The sequence below is a fragment of the Anarrhichthys ocellatus genome, unplaced genomic scaffold, assembly GCF_004355925.1.
Source record: "Anarrhichthys ocellatus isolate YVR2014 unplaced genomic scaffold, GSC_Weel_1.0 scaffold40, whole genome shotgun sequence".
NCBI lineage: Eukaryota > Metazoa > Chordata > Actinopteri > Perciformes > Anarhichadidae > Anarrhichthys > Anarrhichthys ocellatus.
The window spans coordinates 94,008-108,889 of NW_022280070.1; the positions used below are offsets into that span (position 1 = coordinate 94,008).

The 14,882-nt window shown below is 41.9% G+C and overlaps 1 protein-coding gene across 1 annotated transcript in view; it reads left to right on the plus strand.

Moving 5' to 3' along the window:
* Window positions 1–14,882, plus strand: part of pvalb6 (parvalbumin 6) — a 35,185-nt gene that overhangs the window by 13,448 nt on the left and 6,855 nt on the right. The window lies entirely within an intron of this gene.

Below are 14,882 nucleotides of genomic sequence, written 5' to 3' on the forward strand. Positions count from 1 at the left end.
GTGTGTGTGTGTGTGTGTGTGTGTGTGTGTGTGTGTGTGTGTGTGTGTGAGAGAGAGAGAGAAAGAGAGTCAGGGAAGGACAACCAAATGAGAGGGAGGAGATGGATGGAGAGGAAACGAGATAGATGGCCGTGTTAACTCGGGTTGCAGGGACACATTGTCTCGGCAACTTCAAGAGGATGGAGAGGAGCCACACAGACAAACAAGGGGAAATTAAATTTAAAAAGAAAGACAATCAACAAAGCAAAAACCAAGAATGGAGGAGAAGATGAGAGCACACTGAAATTGAAATAAGATACAAAACAGACAATTGGAAGAACAGGTAGGAAAGCATCGTAGTGTTGCTCATCAGAGTTTAGCTCTGCTGTCCAATCTGGCTCCAGCCCCAATTTGATTTCAGAGCTCTACTTTGGAGCTACTCTATCAACACTCTGGCTTTAAATGAATAAAAGTAAGCTCCAAGGACACCCCCTCCCCCTCCCCCTCCCCAACTCACAAACTCACTCACCCTAAATAAGCATCTTTTAAAATGTGAAGCTAGCAGCGACAGGCTGACGCAGTGTGTCATTACTCTGTAATACGCAACCCATGAAAAGTATTTTGTTGAAGGTTTTTCCTCAGGTTGGTTCTTTTACTTTGGTGTGAAATGGAAACGAATGAAGTGTGAGATAAAAGGTTAAAGTAAAATTCAGTTTTAAAAGAGCTCATTTCTTTTCACCAAATTCTCTTAACTGTGCAAGTAAAGTGCTCGTTCCAAACTGATGAATGTCTCCTATTCATGAGGACACGTGCACTAGCCCAGATACTTCTCCTGCTTACAATGAGCCCTTCATATGTACATGAGGAGAAGTCCTCGTCACGGAGTCCATGTTTCTACAGGAGCCCACAACAGCCAAACCAAACACTGGTTCAAGTGAGAGATTTACGTTACCTGAAGGCCACCGTAGTTCTCCGGCACGCTTGGCAAATTGCGGTCAGGTGAGTCGCTGAGTGCAAGCCGATGTCTGACTTCTGTTGCTCTTTAAGTAGTGTTATAATGATAAGGATTAAGGATAAGGCTTCAGAGCCAGGCAAAGGCCTTTTCACTGTTTTGCACTCAGTGGCTCACGTTACCGCAGTCTTGTCTTACTGTCTCAGTAATTGGCTTGAAGTCCTGGTGATGGAAATGAAATGATTGAGGTGAATAGAATAATAATATTGCCTTATTTTTAATCTAGTTTGAAAACATGCAGTGAAAAGTTCGGGAAATAAAGTTGATGGAAGTTTGGATTTAAAATACATCAGCGCTTTTAAAAGCTTCCTCTCAGGATACTTTTATTTACTTTAACTCGGTAAAATAACTGACCAATTAGGAACTGTCCTTTCTGGGGAAATGCATTGGTCTCAATTTTGGTCTTAAAATGTTTTGATCTTCTCTTGTTCTCGCTTTGAGCGGTTTGTTGATATCTGCACGACATGAAGCATTTGGTAGCTACTTGAGATGCAACGACACACACTTACCCATTGAAGCACAGCATCTGATCTGGACTCGTCTCACCTGAATAGAGAATGGCGTGATGTCGAAATGAGGGCGATCAGAAAACCATCAGAGACCTTGATGAAACTGACAGATGGCAGCACTCAGCTGAGAGACAGATGTTTCTCCCAGAAGGATGGAAAGAAAGAACGCATTCCTGTGGCCTGGAATCAGATGTTACCGAGACAAGAAAAGAAGAGAGGAGAGGAGAAGACACGGGATGGAAGAAAAAAAAGCCGATAAGAGGAGAGAAGTGAAATAAACCTAAAAAAACAAAGTAAACCTATGTTTATTGTGCATGTACGTTTCCGCTCAAAAAGTGACACCACGTCCAAAACGGACACTGCATGGGTACCTAAGAACGTCATAGTTTGAACTATAGGACCATGGATGGATTATTGAACAGGCCTACTGGGCACAGGCCCAGGGGCCCTAAGTTTAACTGGCCACCCTGGCCTTCACCTCCAAAATGTCAAAGACATACGCTTCAACAAGGAAGAGATTCAAAATGACCACAAAGTAACACCAAACGACAACAAAGAGACACAACAGGGCCATAAAGAGACCAATTCAACTACAAAGAGACTCAAAAATGACTATAAGGAGACACAAAGTGTCAGTATTCGTCGTGTTAGGAGTGAGAATGTGTTGTCAATCTATCCAGTAGCTGTTGAGACATTTAAGTCCAGACTAAAGTGGTACAAAGTGGTCTCATCACAGCAGTTGAACCACACTCGCCACTGGATGGGGGGGACGTCAGTCCTGTTAGATTCCCTCCTTCACCCCACCTTTCCACTCTCAGCTATCCGTCTCATCTCTACAGTCTCCTCCCCCCATCTCCTCCCCCCTCCCCACCCCATCGCATGCCTCTCCTAATTACTCCCCCTGTCCATCTCCTTGTCTCCCTCCACCTCACCGCTCGCTAACTCACCTGTCTCGTCTGTCGCCTCCGATTCCATGTCAGCAGCATTTATTGACAGGCCCCGTTCAACGACTACTACAACCGAAATCCTCTGTGTGTGTGTGTGTGTGTGTCTCTGCGAGTGTGTGTGATGTGATTTGAAAGAGGGTGACCTGATGCGTGTGTGCGTGTGTGTGTCCCGACTCCTGGCAGGTGTTGTTAATGTTGCGAAGCACGCAGGAGGAGACATACAAACCGCTGTTGAACGAATGATAAACCAAAGCCCAGCGAGGGGACTGGAGGAAATCACTCAAATGCACCTTCTGCTCCTTCTCTTTCTGCCATTCACTCCCTTTGCTCTCTCTCTCTTTCATGCATCATCTCATTGCATCTACCTTCCCTTCATGTCTTTACGTTCTGTGAGATGACAGAAGTAAAGAGTTAAGAATCTTTGGAATACTGTGCAGTATGTAGGACGCACTGTAACCCCTGCAGCTGTATGTGTGCTGCATCTAAACTCATGCACACTGACATGCTGACACGCGGTAGTGAGGTATTTATGTTTTGATGCAGGCCGCTGAGCGCTGGCTCCCGTGGTTGCGGCAGCTACCCTTCAGGTGGCAACAACAAAGGTCAAAGTATTGATCATTATTCATTCTCACGAGCTCTGTGAGTTAGTGAACAAATACTTTTTCTCCCTCTTACAGACACACACACACATGCTTGCTCTATAGGGGACGGACCGTGGTGTGATGTTACGGAGCTCTGCTGACTGAAAAACACTCCTACGTTATCGTTGCACTTTGGGCTATACATTGATGGACTCCAATAATGATAATGTTCAGCCTACACATAAAATATGCACAAACAAATCCCACTCACATAACTGTATGAGTATGTTCATACGTACATGCCTACACATAAACACTCAAACCCTATATGATGTACATTATGTAATGCTTCCCCGAGTGCCTGGATGCTCACTTTGTTTGTGGCTGTTTTATTTGTGTCTACTATGTGCTATTGAAGCTTGCAGGTCAGAGAGGTTAATGCAAAGGTATAATCGGTGTACAGTGGATGTAAGGGTGTGTGTGTGTTTGGAGGGATGAACAGGCCAAAAGGTAAGCCAGCAGCATGATGAAGTCGTATTTGGAGGAGGCTGTTTGATCCAAAGCATGCGTAGCATTGGAGCATGAGAAAAGAAACTGAACATGCAGTTGAACCCTGAGGTTGTTGATGATTTTTCAGAGAGAAGTTTTCTAAAACAACTCTCTCATTTTTCTCTCCTCTTTTCTTCTTCTTCTACTAAATTAAATTAGATAAGTAGTTACATTTCTATCAAAACATACGCCATTGCAGAAATATTTAAAGTGTCCACTGGCCGACTTGTTCCTTTGGGGATTTTAAAACTTTCCATTAGCTGTAACATATCAATGACATCAACACTAACCACATAGTGTGGCGACCAAAACCACCGGAATAACTGAGGCTGAAGTTACAGTATGTTCAAAGTTATTTGTGAACTAATATTCTAAAATCCAGGATGATGCAGGTGAGTGGTGATGTATCTCTGCAGGTGAAACAATGCAGGTGGAACAATGAGAAAAAAGACATTCTTCGAAAGATTTATTATGTCTGTTTCCCGAGAAGTCATGAATGATACAGTATGTTCAAAGGCTTGGAGACACTCCACCCGATTATAACTCCACTCTGCTTCTACCTCCTCCATAAAACACACTGCAGCTAGTTGTGGATCAACTCATTTTAATCTAGGAATTAAAATAAAACCAATTTCTCTTTTCACAGGCTATAAAATTAAACACTGTGTTGCGTTTTCTCGCTGCACCAAGATAAGAAGACTTTGCATTTCTGGGCTGCACAGGCAAAAAAAAGAAAATCCATCATTTGCGTGACTTCAATAAAACCGTCTTTAATGTTGCTGCTGCTGCTGCATTCAATGACAGCACCAATGACTCAGCGTGCAGGTTGGGTAGATGCCCTCTGAGCCTATCTAATCAGATCATACTGTGGTTGTAGGTGTGCACTTAATAGGTCCAACCAGTCAAGCCGCTATGGGACATTAGCAGGGAGCGGATCGATGCACATGAGGTGCCAGCGCATTAACTTGACTTAATCATAGTGTCTCTCAAGGGTCAAACCCAACCTCTTCACTCGCTGTAACACACGGGTACACATACAGGTCTATGCCTAGCTAGCACGAATGCAGTCATTGTTGTAATGCTCAGTTTTACAGGTGTTATGTTATTAACGTTATGTTCATTTTGTAGGTGAGAGTTTGTGGTGCAGTTGAATTGCAATGTCTTCCCATTCATATCTATGACAGGCTTCTCCTCTTTGTGTCATAGGTAGCAGTGCTCTCTAGCTCCTGTTGGCTTGTTTTTTTTTGTTTTTTGCTCTAGCTAACAGAAACTAACTGGCTAAACGTGGTAATAATAATAATAATAATAACCACTTTATTTATATAGCACCTTTAAAAACAGAGTTTACAAAGTGCTCTGACAGACAAAGCAGCTAAAGCAAGGCAATAAAACTGAGTAGCTTTCATAGAAATGAACGGGAACCTGCTTTTCAACACTGACTCCAGTTCTCTTTATACATCCATGGAATGAACACACAAACATTAACAGCAACACACACATGTGTGTTGAAGACATGTCCATACACAAATGTGAGTGCCTTATGGACATGAATAAATGAGCTCAGAATAATCTGAAGACACACGCATACAACACACACACACACACACACCCCTCATTTAATGTTCACTAATGGCTTTAATCTGCTGTTTAGCTGATTGATGGATATAATGATAGAGGACCCTCCTCTCTGTCTCGCAACTGGCAGAGTGTTGTCCAGGAGAATCCTTCACCCGAGCGAGTCCTTGACTTAAATTAGATTCCAACTGCAATGCGGCTGGCTTTCACAGCACACGGTTAGCCGGTTAGCATAATGTGTGTTAATGGCCCATCCACTTAGGAATGACTCTTAAATCTATTCTGGCCATAAAAGAGCAAATAAAGTCAGACGTCTGCAGGATGAGAGAGCAGAGCAGGTGCCGTTTTCTCCACGAACGCCGGTCTTGTTATCGCCCTAATGTTTTTGTAGTGTGCAGCATTTAGTAGTGTGTTGACACAGAGTCGCCTTCAGATTAACAAAAGGGACGCGTAAACATCAGGCCGTCTGTGACAGACAGTCGGCGTTGCTTTTTATCATAATGTGCAGATGTGGCCATGTGCCGCCGGTGTGATACAAGCTTGAGAGGATTTAAAGGGTGGAATAATTTTAAGAGATTTTCCCTCTTTTCATTGCCTGACGCAAGCTATTTGTTGGAATTCGATATACTTTACTGCTCACATCACACACATACCACAGCAAACACATTTCCCTGTGCACACCGAACTTCAAGGTCAAACGCTCTGGTTCATTTTCAGAGTAAATGTGTGTGTAGCGTGCGTGTGGTTCTATTGTATATGTGCATATTTGCATACTTGCACATATATGTTGTGTAGGTGTTTACAACTGAGAGGAGGAGGGGCGTTCAGTGCTGCATGTATGCAGATTTTGTCAGTGTGTGTTGCATGTGCGCGTTCCTTCCCCCCCCCCATCGGCTATCTTTCTTTAAATGCTGTAAAGCTCCATGCCGGACAGTTGCTTGTAAACATGAAGGAAACAAACGTAAAATCTGTGACTATGCTACATTTACTGCCATTTAGATCAATTCACATGTGAAAACAGATCAACGTTGTCCTCCTCTTACATATTGGATGATGGGCTGACCCATAACTCCAACATTAAAGCCACAACATGTGACTTCTTTACGGCGCTCTTTCTGCCCACCTGTCACATCGACTCAACAGAATTCACATTGTCTTTGCACAACGGAAATTAGAATATTTAATAAATGGGATCTGAATTATGACAGAAAAAAATCAATCAATTATTTCCACAGTTAAAGGTATACTATGCAGGATTTTCCTAAAAAAACAACAATGTATAAAGTAATCCCTCTTAGTCATCACTTATCATCAACATCAATTCATCCAATGCTATATATAACCCAACCTAACTTTATGTATTACTTTGGTGGAAAACTTCACTTTTCTGAAACTCGGTTGTAAAGTTTAGTGTATCTCTTCTCCTCGCTTTCTCCGTGTCTTTGAATATACTCACCAACATCTCATCACAAGGTGCTGGAGCTCATATTGCTTCTGAAGTCAGTCTCAACTCTTCTCACACCTGTTGTCGGGGTTCACACTGTTCTGACAGCCAAGGCCGGCACCAGATACTGTGTGAATAACACAATCGCCCCACCGCCCCCTCCCCATTTCTCATCTAGATCCTGCACTTCACAGGCTGTAGCTCCCCTCACCATTCCTGGTGTGTGTGTTTGTCCATGTGTATGTATCGGCACGTTTGTGTTTCATACACATTTGGATGGTGATTTTTAGATTTATTCATGTCATCATGACTATGTTTTTCAGCTGATCAGCTTTTTTTGCTCTTGTTTTGGATAACCGCCATCACTAGGTTGACATTGGTGGTTCTGAGTGAAATGTGTTGACAACTTCTCGATGGAATGCTAACTGCTTTGCAAACATTATGTCTGCTACAAAAAGTTAGCATTGTCTTTGGGAGCATGTTAACATTCTACCAATAGCATTTAGCTCAAGGTGCTAGCCTCAGAGGGCCACTAATGGCTGTAGACATGCTTATTAAAGATTTCCACCTGAATGGACATGATTGAGCTTGCATATTACATTGGAGACCTGATGATTTGATCTGACTTTTCGTCTTACAGTGTATTTGCCAGTGTTACCACATCGGTAGAACTCAACAACACAGTAAGACAGATGGTAAAATGTATAAAACATTAGACAATATAAGTTTTAAAACAAGTCTCTTTAATGGCAAGCTCTCCATCTTCTAGTGATGTTAATATTCCTTATGTGTGGTCTGCAGCCTCGGCCTGCTAATCCAGCATCACATCAATGATCACAGCAGAGATGAAGTGATGAAGATTGAAGTGATAAAAGTGCTGTTGATGGCTTAGATAGAGATCTCATCTTCCAGAGAAACGGACAGACGCAAAGAAAGACGTCTGACACTCGTTTGTCATAATGCTCATACGTCTTCCTCCCTAAAGCACTTTCAACAAATCTTCTCTCCCTCTGTGCAGCCTTTTGCCCCCTCTTTTTGCCTTCCTATCTTCTCTCTTTCCATGCGTCACTGCTCTGTGTGTATACGGACAGGTCAATCAGTCCTCCTGTCCTCTGAGTCTCTTGGTGTCTTTGTACATCTGATATCTGCCGGCTCTGCAGCGAGGACTGCCTCTTTTGCATCTAAAGGATGTGATTATACAGTGTCAGAGGGGGGTATTTGTCTAGATGCCCTAATCTTTATGCAGAAAGAACAATGTTTAAGCAGGTGGATCCTGCTGCATGAGCATCAGGCAAACATGCACACATTGGACACACTTACACAGAAACAGACAGCAGATGAGATTGGATTGGATTTCCTATTAACAGGAAACTCATTCCTCTCCTCTCCTGTCTCATTCTAATTCTTGCTGTCAAGTATCGTGTCACCCCTCTATCTATCTATCTATCTATCTATCTATCTATCAATCCATCCATCCATCTATCCTCCTTCCTCAGCATTTGTCGTCTAATTCACTTTTTTTCACTCTTTATTTTTTCATCAATTTCTGCTTTTCTTATTCAACTCATTTTTTTTCAATCTGCACCCTTTTCAGAGTGAGAGAGACGGATGGAGAAATAACTGCTGGGACGGTAATATAATAGTGCTCGTGGAGGACGGAGATGATGCCATACAACAGCTCTTTTCTCTCTGTGTCTCTCTCACAAAAACGTAACTGAATGTGCATCATGATACATTTTGAAAAGTGTGCCTTCATGTATTGAAATTTCACATATACCTTGGGTTTTCTTATGCATTGTATGGTCCTTGCAATGGCTGACACGACACATAGAGTTGATTTGTTGATGGTATAAAGGAAAACATTTTGTTTCCTCACAGTATTGGCATACTGAAGCATCCCAAAATGGTCCATGACATTATTGACCTATGAGCATCAAATCAAAATTATTTTTGCTTCAGAAGTAGTTTGCTATTGTTGCAAGTGAGATGCACTCATGCTGAAGTCAGACTCTACTTCAGCATTTGTTCCATGCAATCGTTTTCTTTTATCATGTTGTCCTCCCTCTATCATGTCTGCGTCTATGAAACCTGTCACTTTGCACGAACTTCGGCACTCTGATCTAAATAAATCAAACAGACTGACTTTCTCTAAATGCAAACGCTTGTCAAAAAGCTGCTGACTTTGTTCTAAAAGCATAATTTGATCAGATGTTAGAAAAAGAAAGCCTTCCTGCTGTGTGGAGACAACCTGCTCAGTGTTGAGGACAAGTGAAGTCAAAGACCTGCAACATCAGTTCCCATTATTTGCTATTTGGGCATTTAGCACATGTTGTTATCCAGTGACTCTGGTCCAGTTCCCTCACTAATGTGTGTGTGTATATAGTAACCAAACACAAGGCGTGGAGCAAATGTACTACCGAGTTAGACGACACTCTATTTGTTGAGCTTGTTTAGTAATTCTGTTCAGGATTCCGAAAAAAAAGGCCTGTGATGCGACAATCTATTCCATATGATAATTAACCTTAATTCCTATGATGCATTAACATGATTGTCAAAGATAACTCCAACAATAGCAGAATATAGAATGGAGGAAATAGAATCGAGCATCATCTGCATAGCAGGACAGTGGCTCGTCATACCTACAAGAATATCATCTACAAAGACGGTACTAGACAGATGACAACAACATTGTAGGATGATTCTTGAGATGTTATGTTCACTTTTGTTAACTTCTGGAAGACAACCACAACGCTGACACATGTGGAAAGGGAATGTGACCCCATTGCAAGGGCGACCAAATGAAACGCACCGTTACCTTGAATAAAACACGGGTTACTTATCGGTCTCTGGGTTTGTTAGAAACATTTGGGATAATGTAAGTACACAACTCAACAAATATATAACTTAGGTCTAGTTGTTTTTACACATTGTAATGCGGAAATGTGACATTTATACCTTTTTTAAATGAAATAAAAAGCACTCTTAAAACTTAGATTTCGTCTCCGGCAGCAACCCCTGATGGTTTTCTTAGTCAGGCCATAGCTATGCAGGCTTTGGGTGAGATAAAGCCTTACCCATGATGTGAATTTCTCTTCCCTATTTTCTGTCATTCGGCTTTCTCTCTCTTCCCTGCCCTCAACCCCGTCCATGCCTCATCTAACACTGGCATTCCCCGGTGAGAGCCAGTGTCAGCCTCTCGCCCTCTGCCACTTCACTGGCCTCAACCCTCCCTTTTTACTTCTCTCTTTTTGCATTTCCCTTTTAATTTCTCCTTTGCCTTGCCTCTTTTCATTCCTCTTCTTTCATCATCCACTTATATCTCCCTGCTGGCTTCGCTTGTCAGTACTCACCTTTCTCCTCCCATTCCCTCCTTCCTCCTGTCCCCCCTACTGATCCCAAAGAGAGCTGCAACACGCACCCTGGCGCATCGTGGGATCAAGCCGACCCCCTCCGATACATTTAAAGGGGTCTAGCAGCAAATAGATGTATAGAAATAGAAAGAGCTGAGAGAAAACTTGTCACAAGGCTGCACCAAAATGAAGTACGAGATGAAAGAGAGAGAGGGCATCTAGTGGTTAAAAAGATTTAGGACTTTGAGGGGAAGGTTTGTGAATTGGACTGGGAGTGATGTCCCTGCACAGTTGTGCCAAAGGGAATACAGAGCAGAGGACAGAAACAGACAAAGAGACCGAGAAAGAGAGAGTAAATGGCAAGTTTCATAGAGCTATGCAGATCGAGCCATGTGATTGTTTCACAAAATAAGGTTTTGTTGTCCAGATACCTGAGAGAAGCCAAACACCATTAAAATGGTCTTTGTCAACATTAATCATTTAAAGTAGTTGATCAAATGACTCATCTTGACTGGTGGGGACAGTCCCTGGCATATACGAGCTTCTGGAGAACATAAAATCATCCAACATCAATAAAACGTCAATCACAAAATTGATAGCTGTCTCATGAATTAATACCGTGACAGTAATTTAGATGATCCCGTTGTTGAAAGTCGTTCCACAGCGGAGAACACCCAGTTCCTATTTTAATGGCTCACGCCATTCCCCGCAGTCCAAGGCCACACAAACATTCCCAGAACCAACACAGAGAATCAATATAAAGCCATGGCTCCTAAGACAACTTGTTTATGGCTTTCACGTACGGGACAGTAGCCCTTAAGTCTCGCATCCGCCTCTCCCAAACCAACCCTTCCCAAAGGTCAGCGTGAGAGGCTCTTCTGCAATACCGCCGGTGGAAACAGCTGATGTTTGCTGCGATCTATAATCACTTCACGTCTATAAGTGAACCTCAGGGAGGAGTGCTGCACTGTCCCAGAGGGATGTATAGCCTGGCAATGTCAAAGTGTTTTATCGTTTAGGTTAGCAATGAAGAGCAGATTATTTTTCTCTGCAGAGTCACTATACGTCCTGCACAATGGACAATGGAGTTTTTCTGGATCTCGGTTGATCTTAGTCACACTAGCTACTGCTGATAAAATCTACCATCAACAATTGTCATTTCAGCTGTTGACATCTTGAAAGTAAGGACCCAGTGTTTAAAAAGTATGAAGAATTGAGGGAGGGACATTTTCCCTCGTTTTCACTGTAAACTGCATGTATGACATACAAGAGTGGAACGGCTTAGTAAACATATAATTGCACTAATGAAAAAAAATCTTTAAAAAAATGTAATTATATAAATACAAACGTGGATGGCTCCATCACTTCCAACCATTTTCACCGCTTTTGTATCGGCTAATGTTTGTGCCAAAACAGCACCGATACTGTAAATTATCATGTAAAATCTAATATATTAGATACGGGTAAGATGTAAAAAAACACTAGCGATAAAGGTAGAGGAGGTCTGGGCATCATAATGTGTCACTGACGATTCTGAATGCCTTAGAGGAGGAAGTGGTTAATGGGAATTAAAAGTGAAAATGAGAAGTTTGAGAGAAGAGAGAGAGAGAGAGCGTAAAAGAGAAAGAGAAGGGAGGAGAAACAGATCAGAGGGGGATTCGAGGACAGAGGGAGTGTCCCTCGGGTGGGAGGTGAGGAGAAAATTAGATGGAGGGAGTGTTGGAGAAAGAGAGGGGCGAGCATAAGAAAAGAAGTGTGGCTGGCATGAGAGCCGGAGATTGATGATTATTAATAGTAATGTTTGATTAGCACGAGTGCAGTGAGGAAAGCGATACGGGGCCGGCCTGAGCAGCCGAACATCACTGACCCCGTGCTGAACTGGACGCCCATTTTTCATCCCGAAATAGTTGGAGAACATACGTATAAAACAGAGAGAGCAGAGCCTCTGATTTTTTACTGGACGTCCCTCCTGCACCTAACTGGCCCTTCTTCCCACCTCAACATCAGTCATCACGTGACCTGGTAAGACGAAGATGTATCTCAGATATTATTTAGAGGGTTAAAGCTTTGCCAGAAAGAAAGAGACAGACGGCAAGTTTTAAAATGAGGAATCTTAACAAATCCAGGTTATCACAACATACAAGTAGAGGCAAGAAGGTGGTTGATATAAATCAACTAGGGAATAACTTTCTGTTAGCAGCCGTTTGCTGCTAAAATAAGAGACCATTTAGTTGCAGGGCGTGCTTTGCGATATCGTTCAAGGTCAAATTTTAATTACACCTGAGATTGAATACAGTCTCCACCCAGTGCTCCAGGAAAGTGCAACTTTGTCAAAATGCTGATGCAGTGAAAGGCATGAAGCTCCTCTTGAGAATTAATTTCTGATTCAACGGCTGATCAGAGATTTAAAAAAATCCTGCGTATGCTCGTACAGCAGGCGCATTATATACGATGAATATTCATACCACACTTAAGTGCATGCGGTCTCAGTTAATTAATGAGGCATAATATTTTGTTTGTGTGTCACGATGAAATATCTATGCTTTTTTTAAAACTCTCGACGCTCTTGCTTTTAATGGCAGATTAAATGGAATTTACATCTTTAATTTGTTTTATAATATTTTATGCAAATATGTATCAAGTCTGCACGCCGCTTTCATCGCAAAGCTTATGTGTTTTGCAAAGTCACTTCATTAGAGTTTGTGATCTTATTAGTTATTATTAATCTTAGGGGTGCCTACAGTATGCTAAGTGGGAGTGAGTAGCCATGGCAAGGCTTCATGCGTATGCAATTGATGCATTGCCATGACATTTTCTACAGTCATGTTCTCCTGAGGATGAACTGATATAACTTTGGTGATCCTTTTGTTTATGACCAAATATATTCAAAACTAATGACATTCCCATCAGCTTCATCTTTAGAAAATAAAATGTTAGTGTGCGAACATGCGAAACTAAAAGGAAGAACATGGTAAATACCTGCAGAATCTTAGCATCGTCATTGTTAGCAACTAGCACTGCTGTGAGAACACAGAGAGTCCACCATGGCAGTAGACTCTTAAGGCCTTTACATAACGAGGCGTTTATTTTTTTGTGTGTGTGATTAATTCGCACCAAACGAGAATATTGCACGGCAAAAAAGCACATGCACAATTAAAAACCCCCAGACATAAACTTTGCATAACTGTTTACCAGAAGGAACTCAAATGTACTCGTAGCATTTTGCTGAAAGTAAACTCAATTAGATATCTTACCGTAGCTTAGGCTATACAACCATTTACCTCAGACTGCCAGACGCTGCTCTGGGTCAGTAAGATCCCGGTAGTTGGTCCTCTGCCTGCCTCAATCTATTCCAGCCTTTTATTGAAAAGTGTAAATGTAAATTTGCTTTGCTGCCAGTATGAATAGTTTTGACGCGGAATATTAGCAACAGTGTTTTTTGTATGGCAATACTAAAATACATAAAAAGTTAGTTTATTACAACCATGTAACTATGATCATGTGAAGGAGAGGTGGCAGAAAAAGAAAATTGTTACACAAATAAATCCTACATTACCTAATTTACATTCAGTCAATCAGAAAGGCAATTAAGTACTGTGCAGTTATGAACGCGTGCAAACACACACACACACACACACACACACACACACGACTACTGTTGTTGCCAAGCTCTAACTGTGCAGTTAATCCTGTTCTGTACCTGCCAGAGGATTAGCCAGTGGACAGTGGTGATAATAGCCAGATGATCCTCAGGCCTCTGTACTACTTTGATCAAATCCAGTCCTCCTTGCTGTGTGTGTGTGTGTGTGTATGCACGTGTGTTTGCTTTTGAATGAACACCATTGTACTTTATCAACAGCCCTATAAAATCAATAGACAATGTAGTGCACACTGAAAAGGTAGCTCTCGCTACATTCAACCCATTCAACCATTGGGTTTGTTTGAAGATAAACTGTGCAGATTAGTAGCAATTTAGATAAAAAGCTTTTATGGAGGAAGAAAGTCACTGGGGATCCTTTGATGGGGTGGCTGTGACTCAGTGGAGAGAGCGGGGTTTGATTCCTGGCTCTGACTGCCCTCCCACTGCTCCTAAAAATACTAAGGATGGGTTAAATGCAGAGGTCAAATGTCATATATGTACCTGTATGTACATGACCTTTTAAAGTTTTATTCAGAAAAATGGCCCGTTAGAGTTATTGTTCTTAAGATTAATGGTGCAAAGTAGCTATAGGTCTCTTCATCGAAACATGTTGAAACTTGTCATCTTATGTGAATTTAGATAAATAGGCAATATGTCAGAGTGTCACCATAATGCATTTAAATATTATCAATTTTATTTTATTATTAAATGGGAACAATTTTGAGTTTAGTCATTTCGACCTTCTCTATCAACTCCATTAGTCACGGAGGCCTATTTCTGATGGAGACCACCAATATTGTAATAATCGAAGTGTTTTTATATTAGCAACCAAAGACACATACAGAGGAACAGCCGTTCTTATCCAGCCATTCATCACAAAGACATCCCAATATTGGTGACCTCAATTTAAACTTAAAGCGACATAAAAGCTCCAGTGGTGTACGAGCCACAACACAGTGCTCATTGTTCAACGCCTCATTGCAGTACACTGACGCAGCAGCATAAAGGGAGAAAAACACACACAATACCTTCAAAGCCTATTCGTGTAGAGGACAAGAGTTCACTTCTAGTTCACAAACTGATACGATGCTGAGGAAGCATATTCTTTTTCTCCTTTTCTCCTTGTCTCTGCTTTTGACAGACTCCCCCACAAACATACACACAACAGGCGAATGAACACAAGGGGCTCGGATTTCTTGAAATGCAAGTACATTCTTCTTTAAGCCTTCCACCTCTTCGTCCTAGCCTGCTTGGCACACACACACACACACACACACACACACACACACACACACA